Raw genomic sequence first — 22,825 nt, 5'->3', positions numbered from 1 at the left:
TACAAAAATTTCAGTTTCCTTTTTAACTAAACTTAACAACATGTCTTGTTATTGAAGGTTCCTGAATCATGCCATCATTATCTTTCATCCTCACAGGAACTCTGGCCAACTAGCTTTTAAAAGACTCCCATATCTCAGATGTGGATTTATCTTCAAACAGCTGCCCCCAGTTAAATTCTTCCAGTCCCTACCTAATACTGTTGTAATTAGCCTTCCTCCAATTTAGCACTTTCACCAGAGGACCAATCTTATCCTTATCCATAATTAGCTCAAACCTTACAGAATTATGATCCCAAAATGCTCTCCTGCTGAAATTTTAGTCACCTGGCTAGGCTCATTCCCAAGTACAATCTCTAATAGGGCCCCTTCCCTCGGTGAACAATTTGTATATTGTTTCAAGATACCCTCCTGGATGAACCCAACACAATGAGCCCCTAAGCATCTAGCATTATATGAGTCACAGACAATATTGGGGAAATTAAATTCACCCAATACAACAACCCTGCTGTTTTTACATCTTTCCATGATTTGCTTACATATCTGTTCCTCTATTTCGCACTGGCTAGTGGGAAACCTATAGAATAACGATTGCACGTTTTGTAGTTCTAACTTCAACCTATATTTCTGGACTCCCTCCTATAGGATGGATATGCTAAAACTTGAAAGGGTTCAGAAAAGATTTACAAGGATGTTGCCAGGATTGGAGGATTTGAGCTATAGGGAGAGGCTGAATAGACTGGGGTCGTTTTCCCTGCAGTATCGGAGGCTGAGGGGTGACTTTATAGAGGTTTATCAAATTATGAGGTGAATGGATAGGGTAAATAGACAAGGTCTTTTCCTGGGGTGGGGGAGTCCAGAACTAGAGGGCATAGGTTTAGGGTGAGAGGGAAAAGATTTAAAAGAGACCTAAGGGGCAAGTTTTTCATGCAAAGGATAGTATGTTTATGGAATGATCTGCCAGAGGAAGTGGTGAAGGCTAGTACAATTGCAATATTTAAAAGGGCATCTGGATGGGTATATGAATAGGATTAGGTTAGAGGGATATGGGCCAAGTGCTGGCAAATGGGACTAGATTAAGTTACGATATCTGGTCAGCATGGACAAGTTGGACCGAAGGGTCTGTTTCCGTCCTGTACATCTATATGGCCTCACTGGATGAGCTGTTCAAGATGTCCTATCTGAGTGCAGCTGTGACATTCTCCTTAAACAGTAATGCAACTCCCCTTCTACATCTGGCACGGTGGGCGGCACGGTGGCACAGTGGTTAGCACTGCCGCCTCACAGCGCCAGAGACCCGGGTTCAATCCCCGCCTCAGGCGACTGACTGTGTGGAGTTTGCACGTTCTCCCCGTGTCTGTGTGGGTTTCCTCCGGGTGCTCCGGTTTCCTCCCACAGTCCAAAGATGTGCAGGTCAGGTGAATTGGCCATGCTAAATTGCCCTTAGTGTTAGGTGCAGGGGTAAATGTAGGGGTATGGGTGGGTTGCGCTTCGGCGGGGCAGTGTGGACTTGTTGGGCCGAAGGGCCTGTTTTCACACTGTAAGTAATCTAATCTAATCTAATCTAATCCCCCTCTGTCTTGCCTGAAACAGCTAAACCCCGGAATGTTGAGCTGCTAATTCTGCCCTTCTCTCAACTAAATTTCTGTAATGGCTACAACCTCATAGTCCCATATACTAATCCAGACTCTAAACTTATCTGTTAGACTCCCTGCATTAAAATAAATACTTCAGACTGCTAGTGCCATAATGTTCAATAACCTTGTCCTGCCTGTTCTTCCAACTAGACTTACTTGATTTGGTCCCTATCTTCTATTCAAATGCCTGACATGCTGATGCACAGGACTGCTCCTGCCCCAGTCTCAGAATATCCCGTGCCTACTCAGGCACATTCTTGATCGTGGCACCAGGGAGGCAATAAACTATCCTGGAGTCTCACTCATAGCCACAGAAGCGTCTGTCTGTCCCCCTAACTATACAGTCCCCTATCATTACTGCTCGCCTACACTTCGAACCTGCCTGCTGTACATCAAAGCCAATCATGTTGCCACTGATCTGGCTGCTACTGCTGCATGCATGTGAGAGGTCATTGACCACAGAAGTATCCAAAATGGTACACCTGTTTAAGAGGGGAATGGCTACTAGGGACTCCTGCAACCTATTTGTCTTTCTGTGGTTACCCAATGCTTTTCTTACTTGTGGTATGACCAGCTCACTAAATATACAATCATGACATTCTCAGCATCATGGATGCTCCATAGTGAGTCCACCTGCAGGTCCAGCCATTCCATATAGCAGATCAGGAGCTGCAGCTGAAAACACTTGCTGCATACATGGTCAGCACTCATTTCCTACATATTGCAGGAGGAGCATCTACTAAACTGAGTTCTTCTGCCAATGTGAACCTTAACAACTACAGACAATAAACTAAAAAATAATTACACCCCCTTATCCACAAAATCAGATTTTTCACTCTGGCTCCCTATTCCTAACAAACTACAAAGACATAAGTAAGTACTTTATACTCCACCTCTCTCCAAGTACTATTCACCTAGTCTCTAGACCTGGTTCCTGATCAACCAAGCCTATATCACTTCTTGAGTCATGGTGTCACCTCTGGTGCTCTGCCTCTGGATTGAGCTCCACTCTCAGTATCGCTGCTGTGCCAGAGCTCAATCAATTCCCAACTCCAATGTAATGATAGTATTTATTTAGAAACTTTCGCTGTTGTTCACTCTGCTCTGTTGTGTTTGCTCTGCTGTGCTTCCACTGCTGCACTGACTGATGGAGAAGAGCAGGAAAGTGGAGTTGAGGCTGAGATGAGATCAGCCATGATCATGTTAAATGATGGACCAGGCTCAAGGGGTTGAATTGCCAACTCCTGCACCTACATCTTACATTCTTATGACTTATATTCAATATCAGCTCACAAAATTCATCAGACATCATTCTGTACTTTTACAGAGTGAACCAACCTGTCAAAAGCAGTTCATGTTTGCTTTGAAACTCCAAATAGATGCAAATGGATGTCTTTTGGGCATTCCCGACCCGCTGGCTAGATGGTTCCTGGGCCTCCTCATGTGCCCCAAGGATGACAGATTTTATCTGCTAATCAGCTTTCCCAGTTATAATTTCTTGTGTCCATTATTAGCTGTCCAGCTGCCTTTTCAAATTGGTTAAAAAGGACGCCACCTCATTCTCTTCAAATTTAGGCATGACTTTTATATATTTAATAGCCTCGAGGCTTTTTTCAAGATCATGGAAATTATTATAGAGAGGTGTAAGGGGTGGCAAGGAGTAATTTTCCTTAGTCGTTTCTAGCTGCTCAACTTTTTTCTGGACCTGTAATTCCAACCACAATGTTCAGAGCTGGAGAACCCTTCCCTCTCTCTCCCTGTCCCTAAACTCTAGCTACATTCTCAGCTTTTCCAGCTTTTCTTGCCAGTTGATGAGGCATTGTTCAGTTTACATTTCTAACTCCACATCTAACTGTTGTGAATACAGCCTGAGGTTAAGATGCTCAAACAGCATCTGGAGCATTCCAGTCCTTTTGGCTCCCTTGATACCACTTTTAACTGATCTGTGTCAGGGATGTTATTGTTTCACTAGTCAGGTCTCCTTGCTCTAGAAGTGCCTATGTATTAATATTTGTTCTTGTTTTAGTATTCGATCAAAAATAGCTTGCTGTAGTTCTTGTATTTGTTTCAGAAGTAATTTGAGCCACTGCCCTTTCATTTTTTTGGGTTCCAATTAGTTTCTTTTGATCCAAATTAGGTTCATTTTAAAATTTTGGACTACTGTCATATATTTGTACTTCTGATCTACTTTTGTTTTGTTTTGGCTCATATAAGTGGATCAGTCCCAGACACGGGCTCTCAACACTGTCAGGGACAAAGGGAAAAGGGAAATTTAAATAGTAATTGCTTTTCCCTTTTTAAACCAGAAAAGAGAGCTATTGTGCAATTTGCTCCTTTCCCTATTCATAACTGTTTATTACTAGGTAAGCTCATTGTGTTTCAAAACCATGGTTTTCAGCTTCAAATTTTTGAAGTAAGTCCAGAATAAAAGAAAACCAAGCATAAATAGGGTTTATTAATAAAACAGTCAAAACACTGGAGGTAGTGGGATGCTTTGTTACTTCAACCACACACACAAGCACTCAGGATATTAAGGAAGATAGGAGGGGAAGCAGGTTATAAGTTACTCATTTTGGTAATTCCAGAGGTGCTAAAAAGCAGTTCATATGAGTTAGAACTTCCCAACGGTCAGTGTCCAATAATCATTTTCTCAGTGACCTGGGTTGAGTAAGTTTCATACTTGCAGGCAAAATGATCTTAAAACTAGGGGGCAGAGATAAAGGTCCAAAGCAGGGTGCCAACTCCTCCTCTGGAGGTCATAACACCCATGGATAAAACCAACAGTAGCATTCTTCACTCTAGTAAGAGCTTTGCCATCATAGACCACTATTTTGCTTCCTGTGAGTTTGACTAGCTGACTTCAACATCACTGGTTAGATTGTAGAATACCTGAAACCACACTTTGGTTGAGTCAGCATTTCTGAGATTGTGATGAATAACATTAGACTGCCGTTCTCAAGTGAAATTCAACCACTTCAGAAAGAATTCAGAAATGCAAGGCTATGCATCATCTATAGTCAAATGGAAAGCTGAGGTAGCAGTGAAAATCGATAAGGGAATCATAAAGAAATTGAACAAATCCAGCATAAATGTATGCAAGGCAATCCTCATGTGAGTAAAATACATCTACTGAAGACATGGAAAGTAGCTCAATACAAAGGTTAATGTTGTGCTCTATTCACTCTGCTCGTCCAATAGCAAAAACCTTATTTAAGCCAAACAGAATCAAGTGACAAAATCAAGGTGAAATGGCCAAATTTAATTTTGGCAAAGCTGCCAAACCATTGCCAACCTTCAGGTTTGTAGAATCAGTTCAGGTGCAAACCTTCAACACTTTCAACAAAAGTCAACCTAAGTGACACCTTGGGATCTGGATAGAGCAGTTTTCACTTTGATTGTTTGTGGTGAACATCAACGATCAAGACTACCTTTGCAATCACTGATCTATACATCAGAGTAGTGTCCTTTACTACAGCTGGCAAATCTCAAAGATGAGAATTCACCACCATCTGCACAGACCTTAGAAGTCCACCATTTCCCAAAAAGAAATGAAATAACAATGGTAACAATAAGTGACTCAGGAACAACACTTGCAAGAAAAGTAATATCACTTAGATGAGCATTTAGACAAATAATGTGTATGCACGCCATTAAGAGATCAGCACGGTTTAAAGAATAATAGAGGACAGTTGTGGGCATTGTGGGTAACTTGGGAAACTTGAGAACAAATCTGGAATACTATGTCCAGTTTTGCTCCCCTTACTTGAGGAAGAATCTTATTGCATTAGAGGCAGTTCAGAGAAAGTTCACTAGATTAATTTCAGAAATGAAAGACTTGTCTTATGAGGTGAGATTGAGTAATTTAGGCCTATATTCACTAGACTTTAGAAGAAGGAGAGGAGATCTACTTGAGGTATATAAGATGCTAAAAATTTCAGAGAGGATTGACAATGTAAATGTAGAGTGGATGTTTCCCCTTGTGAGGCAATCTAGAACGTGAGGTCATAGTTTTAGGCTAAAGACTGGCAGATTTAAAACAGAGATGAGGAAGAATGACTTCTCTCAAAGAGTTGTGCATCTGTGGAATTGACTACCCCAGAGTGGATACTGGGACACCGAATACATTTAAAGCCAAAAAGAAAGACCTGTAATTAGTAATGGGTTTAATGGCTATGGGGAACAGGCATAAAAATGGAGTTGAGGCTGAGATTAGATCTGCCATGATTGTATTAAATGGCAGATAAAGCTGGAGGAGCTGAATTGCCGGTTTCTGCTACTATCTTCCTTCTTATGTTCCTATGTTCTTATGTTATTAAATAACTCACAAAGTAAATGATAGTGTATGAAATTTTTTTCTCACATAGAAAGGGAAATATTTGGTTAGGAAAACAATACTGTATTAATCTGTTGCTGGCAAGGAGCCATTCATTAGCAGCCATGTTACCGCAGCTCTTCTCCATGTTAAATGTCATTTGGAGGACACACCGAGGGCAGTAATGGCTCAAAATGTACTCTGGGTGGGGGAAATCACAAGACTGACTTAGTAGCAGCACTATTACCCAAGCTAGCTGAGTCCTGATGGACATAGCTACTTGATTGGGTGTGTGCATTGGTGAGGGAACTAACAAGAAGGAAAATCTTAGTTGGTCTTGTCCTCATCAGTATTCTTGCTGCAGATGCATCTGTCTATGACAGGATCAGTAGGAGTGACAATGCCACAGGCCTTGTTGAGACAAAATTGTGCCTTTGCATTGAGGATACCCTCTATTATATTATATGGGACCATGCTGAATTGGGTAGATTTCAAAAAGATGCCTCCGCATAGCATTGGGCATAGAGAGTTGCTGAGGGAGCAATTGTATTAAACTACATCCTGTAACTTCATTGTCTGGCATATCACACTTTCTACCATGATCACAAAACTAGGGGCTCTTTGAAGAATGAGAGAGCATGAGAGCATGCTAGGAGTAACACGAGATGTATCTGAAAATGAGGTGTCTATCTGGTGAAGTTACAACACAAGATGACTTGTGTGACAAGCAATTGAAGCAACATGCCATAGACAGAGGTCAGTGATCCCACAACTAATGGATCTGATCTAAGTTTTTAAATCCTGCTATTCCAGTTATGAATGATGAGAATAGGAAGACTCCCTTGCTCTCTGAGTATTATCAGCCAAACATCATCAAAAGAAGCAGGACTAAAGGATTTTAATGAATTCCAAAGCCAAGAATCTCAAACTCAACTGTTCAATTATCAATGTTTCATTATATCCTGTTCATGAACTATTTAGAGAGATTTATCTATTTATCTTTTAGTTTATAATGTTTTCTTTTGGACTCATTTCTTAATCCTAAAGTATGTGTTTTTGCCTGTTTTATTATTATTTTTATATTTAGTAATCAATAACTCAAGAAAGCCTGGTTAAATTAGCTTCTTTTAAAATATCAATTCATTTAGCTTTGGAGAAAGACATTGATAAGGGAGGGATCAGTTTTAACTTAGTCTTCTTGTGAGCACCTGAGGGGCTTTTGAATAAACAAGTGGAGCCAGTCATACCTTCTCACCTAGGAGCTTAACAATTTTGGGTATCTATCTAAAACTGTAACAACTTGGGAACCTCACCCTCGGTATCAAGATTGGAATGAGGTCAGCCAGTGAATTTCCCTGTTAACCTGGTCCAATCAGTAGGTCTTGGCTGACAGATATAAACAGCAGTGTTAGCACTACCGCACGTAGGTGGTAGTGTGGGGGTTTAAAAAAAAAGCAGCTTAAAAAAAAAAACAGCTGTGGTAAAAACTAAGCACTACCGCAGTTAGGTGCTAGTGGGAGGGGGGTTTAAAGAAAAAAAATTTAAAAAAAGAAGAAAAAAAAATAAACAGGGGAAATTTGATTCGTGCACCTTGTGTCTCTCACCTGCACACCCACACACCCATACCATGGGTGCTGGGGAAAAATAATAAGCACTACCGCACTTAGGTGGTAGTGTGGAAAAAAAATAAAAAAAAAATAAACAGCAGTGTTTCACTGTGTCTCACACCTGCACACACACAACATGGGTGCTGGGGGAAAAAATAAACACTACCGCAGTTAGGCGGTAGTGTGGGGGTAAAAGAAAAAAAAGAGAAAAGAAAGAAAAAAAAACACGAGTGTCAGGGATTCTGTTCACTCTGACATGGCTGGGTCAGCATCATGTACCATGCACGTGTAAATAGAGGGTGACTTTGTGACGGGATACCGGCCCTTCACTTGGTCGGGTTGTGACAAAGCTGAACCATCCAGAACAAAGCTGCCTGCTTGGTTGGCACATTCTATTCACTACCTTAAACACTTATTCCCTCTACCATCAATGCACAATAGCTATAGTGTATACTGTTTACAAGATGTACTACAGCGACTCACCAAGGCTCTTTTGACAGCAACTTCCAAACCTGAGACCTCTATTGCCTTGAAAAGCAATGGGAACAGTTGCATAAGAACATACCCCTGCTTGTTTCCAAGTCACACACTATGCTAACCTAAAAGTATGTTTACTGCTTCACTGTTACCGGGTCAAATTTTGAAAATCTCTACTTATCAGCATAGTGGATGCATCCACGCTACATGAATTGCTATGCATCAAGAAGGTATATCAAAGGCAATTAGGGATATGCAATAAATACTGGCCTTGCCACATTCACGCATAAATTAAACAAACTATCTTTGGCTATTGATGTGTGGTGTATAATGTGTGTATTTATAAGACTGATTGAAAGATGGTGTTACACAGCTTTTGCAGACTTTCTTTGGTCATGACAGTGTTAATAATGATTGAAATTTTCTGCCCATATGAATCCAAAAAAACATTGAATTCAAGTGGTGACATATAAGGGGTTAAAAAGTATAATGAGAGTGTGAATCCATTGTCTGGCACTATATGATTTCCTTACAACCAAAGTTTTACTCTGTCATATGGGGTGTAAAAATAAGATTCAAAAAATGTGGTGCTGGAAAAGCACAGCCAGTCAGGAAGCATCTGAGGAGCAGAAGAATCAATGTTTCGAGCATTAGCTCTTCATCAGGAATGTGGGGGAACCCAAGGGGGCTGAGAGATAAATATGGGGGAGGGGGGTTTTTGGGGCTGGGGTTAAGGTAGCAGGGAATAGGATAGGTGGATGGAGGTGCAGGGTGATGGTGATAGGTCAGAGTGGAGGGTGGAGCGGATAGATGGGAAAGAAGATGGACAGGTATGATAGATCAAGAAGACAGTGCTGAGTTGGAGGGTTGAATCTGGGGTAAGGTGAGGGGAGGGGAGATGAGGAAACTGGTGAAATTAACATTGATCCTGTGTGGTTGGAAGGTCCCAAGCCAAAGATGAGGTGTTCTAGCCATCAGATGCCTGGCGGATGAATCTGTTGGTGGAGGCACCCCAGGACTTGCATGTCGTTGGCAGAGTTGGAGGGGGAATTGAAATGTTTGGCCACAGGGTGGTGGGGCTGTTTAGTGCTTGTGTCCCAGAGATGTTCTCTGAAACGTTCTGCAAGTTGGTGTCCTGTCTTCCCAATGTTGAGGAGATCACATCGAGAGCAACGGACACTCGCGATGACATGTGTGGAGGTGCAGGAAAATCTCTGCTGGATGTGGAAGGATCCTTTGGGGCCTTGGATGGAGGTGAGGGGGGAGGTGTGGTGTAGGTTTTGCACGTTCTGCGGTGGCAAGGGAAGGTGCCAGGAGTGGAGGGTGGGTTGGTGGGGTGCATGGACCTAACAAGGGAATCATGGAGGGAATGGTCTCTGCCGAACGCAGATAGGGGTGGGGAGGGAAATATATCTCCGGTGGTGGGGCCTGAAGGTTGGTGGGGTGGAAGGTGAGGAATGGGGGAGTTCTGTTATTGTTGGAGGGTTGGGGTTCAAGGGAAGAGGTGTGGGAAGTAAGAGGGGAAATTGCAGTCCTTGAAGAAGGAGGCATTTGGGATGTTCTATGGTGGAATTGGTCCTCCTGGGCAACTATCTAATTGTAAATGATAATGTAAAATCTCAGTCTTTATAAAAAAAGATGAAACATAAGCAGTTAATGCACTGTACAAAAATGTCTCAAAGTGGTTCTATTTACCATTAGACATTTTCAACTTCAAAAACAGTCAAAACCATGAAATGTTCTCAATAAAAGATGTCAGTTCTCAGAACAGTTTGATGGATATGTAAGCTCTGCTTTAATTTTACAACTTTGAAGATTTTTGAGAAGTATTTCATTGGTGAATTGCCCTGCCATTTTGAGTTACAGTGTGGTTTGAGGATAATGGCAGAAGTGAGGAGCGCAGTAAACTGAACAGAAGGAAAGGCAAACTTGTTAATTAGAGCTGATTGTGCAGATTCAATCATTTGCAATTCCAAACACAAGGGAAATGTAACAGATGTTGTGCATGAACAATATGACCTCAAAAAAGTATTCTGCCAAGTTTGGACACATGAACAAGAACTACTTTAAAATGACTGAATGTGGGGAAACTGTTTCCACTTATGGGTGGGTCCACAACCAGGGAATCATAAATATGAGTTAAATGTTAACAAATTACATAAAACTTTGGTATCCAGTGTGCAACAGATCTTTGTGTTCAAATTAAACTAATTAGTAATTTTCAAGCGCAATACACCTGAAACTCAACAAATTCTGGTTGATCCCTTCAATTACAATGGACAAACACATGCAAAAGTATTTTGGAGGATTTTCTTTACATACACATTGAAAATGTCAATAGGAGGAAAGACATAAAGGAAATAACTAACATTTGTGTGCCTGTAATGCCTTTTACAACATCAGGATTCCCAAAGCAATTTGCAACTAATGAACTTGCTTCCACCTGGAATGTTTGATTGTTTGATGGATACTTGAGTAAGAAGGGAGTAGCACCATTTGGGAATCAAATAGAAAACGCCGTAAGAATTAAAGTTGGTTCACATGGAGTATATAAACACTGGCATAGAACAGTTGGGCTGAATATACAGCAGGTTCTAAGTAATTCTATAGTTTCTATTCTCCCCATCTTGTAATCATTTTAAAGATTTTTTCTTCTTTGAAAAATTGCTTGAATATACCGCAGTATGTGACATGATAATTATAGAAACAGAAGATTGATTAGACAAACATGGAAAACCTTCCCTGTACTGTGTGTAATTAAATCATAAAATCTCTTTACAAAGAGCTGTTTCATTTTACATCACTTACAAAAAGTAATCCTTCTCTCACATAATTTAAATACATTTTGCATGGGTATGACCTGTAACACTATATCGAGGTCAAACTGCCCACAATATGATTTGTATTTTGTTGCTATGAAATCAATCACCTTAACTTGAATTGTTGCACAAGTAGTTGCTGCTGAGAAGCAAACTGATTAGAGCCATGCCCTCGATGTACATTCTTTGGATACCAAGTAAGCATAGACCTTTTATTAATTATTGAAGTTTAAAGAAAATATTGACAATATGTATCTGCAGAATATTTATTTGAAAACCTTTGTGCTTTTCGTGAGGTTCATGGGCAATAGGCCAACACCTATAGTAACATTAATGCCATATTTGGTTAGATTCCCTACAGTGTGGAAACAGGCCCATCGGCCCAACAAGTCCACACTGACCCTCCGAAGAGTAACCCAGCCAGACCCATTCCCTCTGACTAATGCAACTAACATTATGGGCAATTTAGCATGGCCAATTCACCTGATCGGCACATCTTTGGAATGTGGGAGGAAACTGGAGCACCCGGAGGAAACCCACGCAGACACAGGGAAAATGTGCAAACTCCACACAGACAATTGCCCAAGGCTGGAATCAAACTTGGGACCCTGGTGCTGTGAGGCAGCAGTGCTAACCACTGAGCCACCATGCCACCCCCCCATTTGGGGGTAGAAAGGTACAACACCAGGTTAAGTGAAAAAAATCATAAACAATAAGAACTTAAAAATCATTGTATTTTGTTTTTCAAACATGAATGCCTTAAGATGCCGAGTAGAGTGAATAATACTGATGGCAAACTAATCTAGGGGAAAAAAGTCTTGGAATTTATTTCAAAGAATTGGATGCCGTAACAGGAGAATTTTGGATGAATAACTAAGGCAAGCTGAATGGATTTTCTCATTCATAGTTATCTTACAATCTTCTGAACACTACAGAGCTCCTTGTAGCTTCAATAACACAATAGGCATGTAGATCATAAATTCTGTTGTGCTCAATACCATGAAAGGAAGCTGTCAGCAAGGCAGACTAACTGGAACCACTTCTTGCCTGTGGGTGCATTGTACTGAGATTTCTTATAGATTCAAGAAACAGTTTTACTGAGTACTGAAGGAGCATTACAATCAGAAAAAGTACAGGTAACAATTGTGAGGGGATGCTTACTTTAAAGACTTTAGAAACTGTAGAATTCCTAGGTTAAATTTTGATGAGTGCACATTGGCCAGCAATGGATAGACCATTCGTCTGCTGGCACCAACGGATGATCTAACTTATTTTCATGGTTGACTCAATGTAATCTGGTTACTTATTTGCAAATTCTGAATGAGGAATAATGGGCAACTCTGAGATGGAGAGATAGGGGCAATAAAGTTTAATGTATAATTAAGGTCTAGGATTTTTAAATTAGTAATATTTGTTTCTGAAAATTTCTTGTAATCAATATACATTTCTTAAGTTAATGGACAGCTTTACATCGATCCATATTTTCATAAAGCCAATTTTGCTTTACATGCTTTGGAAAGATCTGGCGAGATATTTTTGGCTTTGCTTTCAGATGCTAATGATCCTCAAACAATTAGGAGTTGGAATCTTGAACTGAAACAGCAGTTTAACTCATGTTTAGCAGAAGACACCATCTTGGTAAGGGAATTGAAGCATACACTAGAGTGAGTACTCTGAAGGTTGTTGAGGGACTGATCACCATTTAACATCTCTTTTCAGAGTCAGTAACAAGCCGGCATGGCATTTTGGTGATTAGTGCTACCATCTAACAGTGACCCACTGCTATTGACATTGATTTCAAGTGCTACTTAAAGGAGCCACTCACTATTTCATGACCACTGATGCTGGAACTTTAAGGACCGATGAAACACAGTGGGATATTGACTAAGGTACTTTTCAAGACTTCACCAACTGTTTTTCAACATTTATTCTGGAAATTCTTGAATTGTTCATTAAAAACAGCTGTTCTTCCTTATTGTGTTGAACATTTTCTAAGAGTCAGCAGGAGAAAGGGAGTACACTCTTCTCCCTTGGTCTGGATGAGAGGACAGAAGACTAGGCAGAACTGTATTCACGCAGCTGCGGGAAAGAGAATGGTGGTTGTTGGTTGTGGAGGTGATGAGGTAACACTCTTACCCTTGTGGAGTCAGAACATCCCTCCTCCTCTGGACCTCCAACAGAGCCTTCATTTTGTATTCAAAAATCTGTGTCTACTGTCTGGTTATCCCTGACCCAACTTGCAATATGCTGTGGTATGCTAGCCAGAGTGCTCCACAAGTGTATGTGATTGTGAGCACCCTACATATGTACCGCTTCACAAAATTTGCATCAAATTGGCAATGATTGCTATGCCTTAAGATCTGCAGGCAAATCAAGACTGATGCTCAGTAATTAGGCACAAAATTATGTGATAAAACCTTACTTTCAAATTGTGGGTCTTATTAACTCAACATGAATTTAGACCTGTCTTCACCCTTTTGCTCAAAATACACCTCTCTGTACCTACCACCTCCCAGTAAGCTCTGCTGCAAGGTGACAGTTTACTCAAGTAATAGCCTGTCTTACTGCATTGATGCAGCCTTTGTATAGTGGTCACATAATGGCATAGGGTACAGAATTCCTGCTTCTTGATGCCAGTGATAGTTAGGGAACAGTGATGTATGTTTGAATCAGGATGGAATGTGACTTGGAAGAGAACTTGGTGGTTATGGTGTTCCTACAACATTGCTGCTCTTGCTCTTGTCCAGGGGTGGGAAATTCTGCCAACATATATAATTACAAATAGAAGATTAAAAATGATATGCGATATTACATTCAAAAAGTTGAATCTGCCAAATCATTTTTAAATTGCTAAATATTGTGATCTTGTCTTTCTCTATTTTGTATAAGAAGTTGGATAAAATCCTCATTTTTACAGACATCAATTTTTCAAAATGCAGTCATAACAACTGGATTTTAATTTATATTACGCGTTCAATATTTCTTTCCTGTGAGGATAACACTTGCAACCAACTTTAGAGATGAATGAAAGTTTTCAAGGAGCCATCCATATTCTCTTAGTTTTCTTTCAGAAAGCCAGATGTTTGGCAGGGGCACTAGCGTTACATAATGCCACATCATGGAATGGCTGTGTCATCTGCAATGTAAGCTGCTTTTATTAAAAACAAGTGATGAGTGGAACAGAGCAGGGTGTAGATCAAAAACACCTTTTTGGCTGAAATCTTGTGGTTGCAGTAAAACAGATGGAAGAATTTTTGGAGAAATCTGTGACTTTGAACTCAAAATTATATGCCTTCACCGTGTTATTAAGTAAGTAGAGGTCCATCATTGATACTGGTGAAAGTATTCTTTAAGGAGTTAACAGCGTGCCACAGTCTGTGTCTGTTCCTTTACTCTTGTTGGCAATTTAAAGCAGCCAACATAATTTTGGAAGTGGGCATAATTCAAATGAATAAATTGTTTTACTAAATGTCCACACGTACAATTGAATTTTATCAGCAGAATGTCAGAGATGCTGTATTCCAGAGCACTGTAGCAGGTTGAGAAACAATTTTACAGTGTATGGTTTATACACTGCATATTATACTCACAAACAGTTTCTTAAGTTGTTGCATAATTCTTTCAGATGTGTATTTCCCAGATCGTGGCAATTGTTTTGGCTGCACTAACAGTTACAGTAGGGTTCACGTGATATGTGAGATAGATTACCAGTTGTTTAAGAATTGGCATTCAATAAAAATAAGTTATTATAAGAATTTAAGTCTAAAGTTGGTTGGCATCCATCTGTCTCAGGAAGCAATGGACTACACCCAAAGTATATGTCAGTTCTGGTTCTCTCATCACCTGCTGTGGCTGTAGATATGATATGTGACTAGCAGTCCCTTGCATGGCTGGCAGAGATGAATAGCATTAGCCAAGAATTGAGTGATTTTTTTCCCCTTTTGCAAGATTCGATTTCCTGCCATCTGCTTATCTCTTTTTTTTCTCCACTGCTTTTACCACAAACTCCCTGACTGTTTATGTTTAGGCATTCACATTTGCAACAAGGGTGTCCCTCATGGACTCTGATCCCAGACAACTTGAGATCTCATTTACAGACATACTTGTATTATCAATTCAGGTGGCCTATTGGTCTTGTCTCATTAGCAAGTTCACGCCAGAGCATAGAGTCAGGAATTGTGTGAATGGCTTGGGTCCCCTATCTAAGATATACTGTTAGTGGAGATAATCCAGAGAAGGTTAATTTGAGTGATTTCAGAAGTGGAGAGAGTGTCTAGTGAAGAGATGTTGAGTGGATTGGGCCAGTAATCACTAGAATTTAGGAGAATGAAAAACAACCTTGTTGAACCATACAAGACTCTGAAGGAACTTGACAGGGTAGAAGTGGAAAAGTTGTTTCCCCAAATGGGAGAGTCTATGGTCAGAGGGCATAATCTTCAGGATTAGGGATTGTCCCTTTAATAGTGATGAGAAGGTTTTCTTCTCTCAGAGGGTCATAAATCTGTGGAGTTCTTTATTCTAGAGGATTGTTGAGGCTGGGGCATTACTTATATTCATTGAGATAGGCAGATTTTTATTAAGGGATCAAGAGTCATGGTAGAGGCAGGAAAGCCACAATCTCATTGAATGGCAGAGCAGACTCAATAGACTGAATGGTCTACTTCTGCTTCTATGCCATTTTGTCTTATTGTCATAGGGTCACTGATTTGTGAGGGCATGCAGGCTGGTGATTTCTACACACTGGTGTATTTTTGTATTTAACACCTGACCTGTCAGGAGATGCCATATGTATGACTGAGGCAATAGAGATGGAAGATGTTCAGCAATTATTTTTATGCTTGCATAAGTTTTCCATGCTTTGCCATTGTAGAGGAGAGCATGAGCAACACAAGCTTGGTGCTTTGTTTATTTGGTTATTGATCCACACTCACCTTCTCAACTTTGGCAGGACAGCTGTGTCCTTGGCAATGGTGGTTCTGGTTTCAGCATCAAGGGACAGATGGCAGATGGTTATTGATCAAAGCTACACATCCAGACTGATGTTGATGTTGTCAATGTTAATGGAAATTGGAGTCTATAAATGCTAGTCCATAGTCAGCCTCAGGAAGACCAAAATTATCAGTACATACACTTAGCAGATCTGGGAGAACTGATCCACAAGTTGCTTCCAATGAGCTGCCATGTGGGATGTCAATCTCATGACATCAGCAAGTATCAACTCATGGACTAAGACATTATGCATTTTTGCCTTGGTATACAGACTGTCAAGTTGAACAGCTTGTTTCAACTTTGGTAAGCAGGTGGATACACTCATTTGAATTGTCAAAAGTATACAATTATGGGATGGAGAAGAGTATGTCAAAGAGCACAAGGACATAGCTTTGATCTACTCCATTTCTGATTTTGAAAGTAGTTGCTATTTCTTGGGTCGTGGGTATCATTTGTAAGGTCAACATTTGTTGCTCATTCCCAACAGCCCTTGAACTGAGTGGCCTGCTGGGCCATTTATGTCATTTCAGAAGGCAATTAAGAGTTAATCAGATTGCTGTGGGTCTGGAGTCACATGTAGGCCAGGCTAGGTAGGGAGGGCAGATTTCTTTCTCAAAAGGGACTTTACTAAACCGTATGGGTTTTTATAAACAACCAATGATAGTCTTCTGGTCATCTTTACTGTGACTAACTTTTAATTCCTGATTTTATTAATTGTATTTAAATTCCACCAACAGCCATGATGGAATCTGAAACCATATCCCCAGAACATTCCCTGGCTTCCATATTAGTAGACCAGTGACAAACTACACCACTGTCTTCCTCATGTTCCATTGCAACTCAACAGTGCATATTCTCATAGAAAAGAGGTATAATGTCCAAGAATTCACATGGACAGTCTGTCTTCTGAAGCAGTTTGAAAAGTTTGTTAATGATGATCAGTAGTCTTGAAGTGGTATATGAAGGCAATGTAGAGTAATTCATGCCATCCATGCACTTCTGTAACTGTTGAAAAAGATCATATCAACAGAGGATCCACCAACTCTGAAGCCAAAGCAAGACTCAGGATGTACCCTGTATGTTGCCAGGAGATGTAAGCTGGTCAGAGTAAAGGAAGTAGACCTTCCCCATAATACTTAACAGTTACATAGAACATAGAACATAGAAAAGTACAGCACAGATCAGGTCCTCTGGCCCATGATGTTGTGCCGAGGTTTAATCCTAATGTAAAATATAATAACTTAACCTACGCACCCCTCAACTCACTGCTATCCATGTGCATGTCCAGCAGTCGCTTAAATGTCCCTAATGACTCTGCTTCCACCACAGCAGCTGGCAATGCATTCCATGCATGCACAACTCTCTGCGTAAAGAACCTTCCTCTGATGTCTCCTTTATACCTTCTTCCAAATATCTTCAAACTGTGAGTCCTCGTACCAGTCAGTCCTGCCCTGGGGAAAAGTCTCTGGCTATTCACTCTATCTATTCCACTCATTATTTTGTACACCTTGATCAGGTCTCCTCTCTTCCTCCTTCTCCCCAGAGAGAAAAGTCTGAGCTTATTCAACCTTTCTTCATAAGGCAAGCCCTCCAGTCCAGGCAGCATCCTGATAAACCTTCTTCGCACCCTCTCCAAAGCCTTTGTATCTTTACTATAGTAGGGCGACCAGAACTGGACACAATATTCCAAGTGTGGTCTCACCAGAGACTTGTAGAGCTGTAGCAAAACCTTGCGGCTCTTAAACTCGATCCCCCTTTTAATGAAAGCCAAAACACCATATGCTTTCTTAACAACCCTATCCACTTGGGTGGCAACTTTGAGGGATCTATGTCCATGCACACACAGATCACTCTGTTCCTCCACACTGCCAAGAAATGTACCTATGTAATTGTTGCAGAAATTATAATCATTGTTTATGTCCAATGTTACTATGTTTGTATCATTCATATCTTGTGAGTTCGGTCTCTCCTTTTATAAGAGATGCAAGAGTTCATGGAGATGTTGCAGCAGAGACAGATTTTAATTATGATGATTCTGATGGCATATTCCTGGGGATGTACCATAGCTAAACAATTGCTTTGCTATGATGGATTTGTTCCATACTTCCATGACAATGAATTTTGGACTAGTGCTGGGGACTTTGTCACTGACAAAATTCTCTGTTGCATGGAGTCCAAGGTAATGCTTCACTCAACTTTTATACCTGATTACTAAGTTTAGTAATAATCACGCCTTTTTTTTATAACTGTCTATTCCACCTCGGCTATCTCCCTTTGTTGATATCACCTCATGAGTTTGGATTCTTTACAGGCCGATTGTGGAGAAGACAAAGTCAAGAGCTGTCTTTGGGTTTATATTTCAATGCACGACTACTTATTATATTTTCATACTAACTACTCTATACATGGTCTTTATACAGTTATAGTTATATAGTTCTAACTTATAGCTCTGATAATGCCTAATCTTTCTTGCGCAATGTTAATACCCATGTTGTCTCTGTGTTTCTTTTAGACAGCCCGTCATTCCGGTGTATCTTCTAGTATGATTATTCCAGATTTTTCTAATTCTAACTTTTCTATGGTACTCATACCCAGTAATGTGCTGCTCTGTGACATCATCACCAGACTGTTCCAGGGTCATAATTCCCTTACACAACAACCCCAGACATGGTCTTCAATTGAGTTGCATTGGTTACTCCTGTGCATGTTGCTTTCACAGTCCTTTATATATCTCTCTAGCATCCTCAAATTCAGCAGTAGCGATTATTTTCTGCTGCAGAGTTTCAGCCAGCATTTATTAAACAGTGTCATGCCATCTGCTGAGAGACTTGTTCCTGGCATCTCTGAGAGCATCTTGGTTTTGTTTGCTGTGGACTTGTTTGTAGGTCAGGCAATAATTGACTCAATTTCAGTCAAATAAGTCATATTCCACTGATCTCTTTTTTGCCTTATACAGCCAGTCCTGAGTTGTGAATAGCAGTGTGCACTCTGCATTCAGGCCTGGCTATGATTGTTCAAAAAAGCCTGATCAAAGATGTAGAGGACCTGCTGGATCCTTTCTGGGTCAGTGGTATTGTAAGTGTTTATCCAAAGAAACTTCTCTTCTTGAAGTGATACAGCTTCCTCGACTGCAATTTGAGCTTGCTGCTCACCAGGGAGTGTTCAGTGTCATGGTCAGTGCTGTGATAGCCATGAGAGATGAGGATGCTGTTGAGTCCCATTAAAGTCCAGATTAAAACTCTCCCGCATCTTTCACAGATTTTAAGGCACCTATAAGATTTATCAGCAGAAGTACATATTGATTGGAATTTCTCAGTGAAATTGTAATTAAATAAACATAATGCCTGCTTTGTTCAGGGTGAATGCTCATGCATCAATAATGACCACTTGGGCAGATGACAATGGTGGGTAGTAAGCAAGAAGGAAAAAAGAACAGGAAGATGAGAAAAAAAGAAAAACATTGCAAATGGAGGATTGAGTCAGCTATCCACCCTAGTACTCAGATAACACTCTGGTGATCCCCATTTTCCTATGTCACAGCTGATTGTTCAGCTCAGTTTTGCTAGCATCCCCACCACTAAAGAGAATCAGGTGATTTACCAAGACTGGTCTCCCATTCATCATATTTTTGGCAATAATAGAGTAACCACTCCATGCTTGGGGTGAGGAGGAAATTGGAAATTGATTGGGAACAGTCCTTCTCAAGTAAGTTGGAGCTCTTTTTGCTAGGGATGGAGATCACCTTGCAGTAAAGTACAAAGGTAAGATAGTCTCAAGTTATCAGGACCAGAAAGGTCACTGGACTAGATTAGATTAGATTACTTACAGTGTGGAAACAGGCCCTTCGGCCCAACAAGTCCACACCGACCCGCCGAAGCGCAACCCACACATACCTCTACATTTACCCCTTACCTAACACTAAGGGCAATTTAGCATGGCCAATTCATCTGACCTGCACATCTTTGGACTGTGGGAGGAAACCGGAGCACCCGGAGGAAACCCACACAGACACGGGGAGAACGTGCAAACTCCACACAGTCAGTCGCCTGAGGCGGGAATTGAACCTGGGTCTCTGGCGCTGTGAGGCAGCAGTGCTAACCACTGTGCCACCGTGCTGCCCACTAATTCAGCTTTTGAAGGTATTCCCCATTATTTTTTGTTTTTGAAGTTTTGAGTATCTATGTTCTGATTCAGAACATTTTACAATTCTGTAAGCTCAATTGAATAGACTAGATGGATTTTTTTCATCCATTGCTATTAATATATAACATGATAGTCAGCAAACAAAAGCAGTATTGCTGGAAAAGTCCCACAGGTCTGGAAGTATCTGTGGAGAGGAAATAAAGTTACTGTTTCAAGTCTGGTGGTATTTACACTAATGACGAGTAGTGAATAGATAGGTAGAGAGGGAGCCCAGAGTGATAGAAAAATAGGTAGGCAGACAAAGGGACAGTTGATAGCAGGAGAGGAGCTCGATTGGTGATAATGGGGACTTTGACTAGTCAAAAATGGGTTCACACTACTGAAAGCAACCCATTTCATGACAGGATCGAGGGTGATGGGAGACATATGTAATAGACAATGAAGGGTGTAGTCATGCTCTAAAATTGTTAAATTTAATGTTGGGTTATGAAGGCTGTAAGGTGTTTAATTGGAAGATGAGGTATTGTTCCACTAGTTTCACTGAGCTTCACTGTGTACTGCAGCAGGCCTGGGACAGGAATGTTGGCATGGGAACATTGGGTGTATTCAAACAGCAGGCAACTGGGAGCTTGGGGGTTTTTTTACACACAGAATAAAGCTGTTCTGCAAAGAATCACCCTGTCTGCATTTCATCACCCAATGTAGAGGAGACCACATTGTGAGCAGTGAATACATTAGACTACATTGAGTGAAGGGCAGGTAAATGACCACTTCACCTGGACGGTTTGTCTGGAGCCTTGGATGGTGAGGAGAGAGGAGATAAACTGGCAAGTATTGCACCTTCTGCAATTGCATGGGAATGTGGGCATGTGGGAAGATGTTGACAGAGGAGGATTTGTGGACCAGAGTATCCCATGATATGAAACTGGTTAATCATCCAAATCAGTACTCTGTTCCCACTTTCTTTCTATACTTTCTGACCCTTTCAGCCCTATGAATTGTATCTGACTCCTTGAAAACATTAAATATTTTGGTCACAACTTTTTGTGGCAGAGAATACCATAGGCTCAGCACACTCTGGATGAAGAGGCTTCTTCACATCTCAATCCTAACTGACATCTCAGGAATCAGTCTGTTACACCTTTGTTGCACTCACTCCAGAGCTAAAATATCCTTCATTGGATAAGGGGAACAAAACTCCATGCAATACAGAGGAACCTCGATTATCCGAATATCAATTTTCCAAATATTGGATTATCTGATGGAGATCTCGAGGTCTGATTGAAACATTACATCAAAGAGCTGTTTCAACCCTGATTGCGTCTTTTGTTTACAATGATTAAAAACGATCTCAGCTTACTGAAAATGCTGCCGAGAACAGTCCTGGACATCGATGGGAGCCCAGGCACCAGCTCCAAATGACTGACCTCCCCCAACCTCTCTCTCTCCTCACACTTTCCCTGGAGTTCTACACAGGGGTGAACCCTAAACCCTGCTTCCCCAGATAATCTCTCCAACATTGTCCTGTGCAGGCCAGAGGTGGAACTTGTCAAAAAGTTACAGTTAAAATTTGTGTGTGTGTGTGTGCTATTTGGAGATTTACCCCATAAAGGCAGCAGCAGTCTTACTGTTGGTGTCCACTCTGGCTGCCCCAGAGGGGTAAGGGTCTGACGGGGGCAGGGGGGTGTTGGGGGCAGTCAGAGGGCGGTGTTGGGCAGAGTTGGGAGTCGGGCTGGGGGGCAGTGTTTGGGGCCCGGTGGAGGCCGCTGTTGGGACGGCAGATGGAGGGCAGTGTTGGAGGGGGGGCTGGAGGGGCTCGCGCATGGTGTGCTGCTGTCTAGTCTGCTGAACAGGGAGCGGACTTAACAGAAAACTCTAAGCCCCAGAATGGGATCAATTAACTGAATAATCAATTATCCGAACAAAATAGTGCCCGCCCATCTCAATCGGAAACTCGAGGTTCCTCTGTACACCAGGTGTGGCCCCACCAAGGCCCCATTTAACTGCACCAAGACACCTCTGCTCCTGTACTCAAATTCTATTGCAGACCATTGGGCTGCTTTCCCTTTAGAGAGAAGAGGGACAACCTGAGGCTCACCACATGTCAGGAGGGGTGCAGGAGAGTCCTTCATGATAAATTCAGCCAGTACAGAAATTGAACCCATGCTGCTAGTGTCATTCTATATTGCGAACCATTCAACCAGTCAACTGAACTAGGAACAAATTATGCAGATTCTGGATCAGTGGTGCTGGAAGAGCACAGCAATTCAGGCAGCATCCGACGAGCAGCAAAATTGACGTTTTGGGCAAAAGCCCTTCATCAGGAATAAAGGCAGAGAGCCTGAAGCGTGGAGAGATAAGCTAGAGGAGGGTGGGGTGGGGAGAAAGTAGTATAGAGTACAATGGGTGAGTGGGGGAGGAGATGAAGGTGATAGGTCAGGGAGGAGAGGGTGGAATGGATAGGTGGAAAAGGAGCTAGGCAGGTCGGACAAGTCCGGACAAGTCAAGGCGACAGTGCGGAGCTGGAAGTTTGAAACTAGGATGAGGTGGGGGGAGGGGAAATGAGGAAGCTGTTGAACTCCCCACATTGATGCCCTGGGGCTGAAGTGTTCCGAGGCGGAAGATGAGGCGTTCTTCCTCCAGGCGTCTGGTGGTGAGGGTGCGGCGGTGAAGGAGGCCCAGGATCTCATGTCCTCGGCAGAGTGGGAGGGGGAGTTGAAATGTTGGGCCATGGGGCGGTTTGGTTGATTGGTCCGGGTGTCTCGGAGATGTTCCCTAAAGCGCTCTGCTAGGAGGCGCCCAGTCTCCCCAATGTAGAGGAGACCGCATCGGGAGCAACGGATA

The 22,825-nt window shown here is 41.6% G+C and overlaps 1 long non-coding RNA gene across 2 annotated transcripts in view; it reads left to right on the top strand.

Annotated features, from left to right (window-relative positions):
• LOC122558155 overlaps positions 1-22,825 on the top strand; it is a 300,586-nt gene that overhangs the window by 88,790 nt on the left and 188,971 nt on the right. For both annotated transcript variants that reach the window (XR_006314055.1, XR_006314054.1), the window contains one exon: positions 12,569-12,738. This is a non-coding gene — a long non-coding RNA (uncharacterized LOC122558155). The remainder of the gene's footprint in view (positions 1-12,568; positions 12,739-22,825) is intronic.

The sequence above is a fragment of the Chiloscyllium plagiosum genome, chromosome 2, assembly GCF_004010195.1.
Source record: "Chiloscyllium plagiosum isolate BGI_BamShark_2017 chromosome 2, ASM401019v2, whole genome shotgun sequence".
NCBI classification, from domain to species: Eukaryota; Metazoa; Chordata; class Chondrichthyes; order Orectolobiformes; family Hemiscylliidae; genus Chiloscyllium; species Chiloscyllium plagiosum.
The sequence above is the reverse complement of the archived record's forward strand: the minus strand, read 5'-3'. Positions and strand labels throughout refer to the sequence as shown.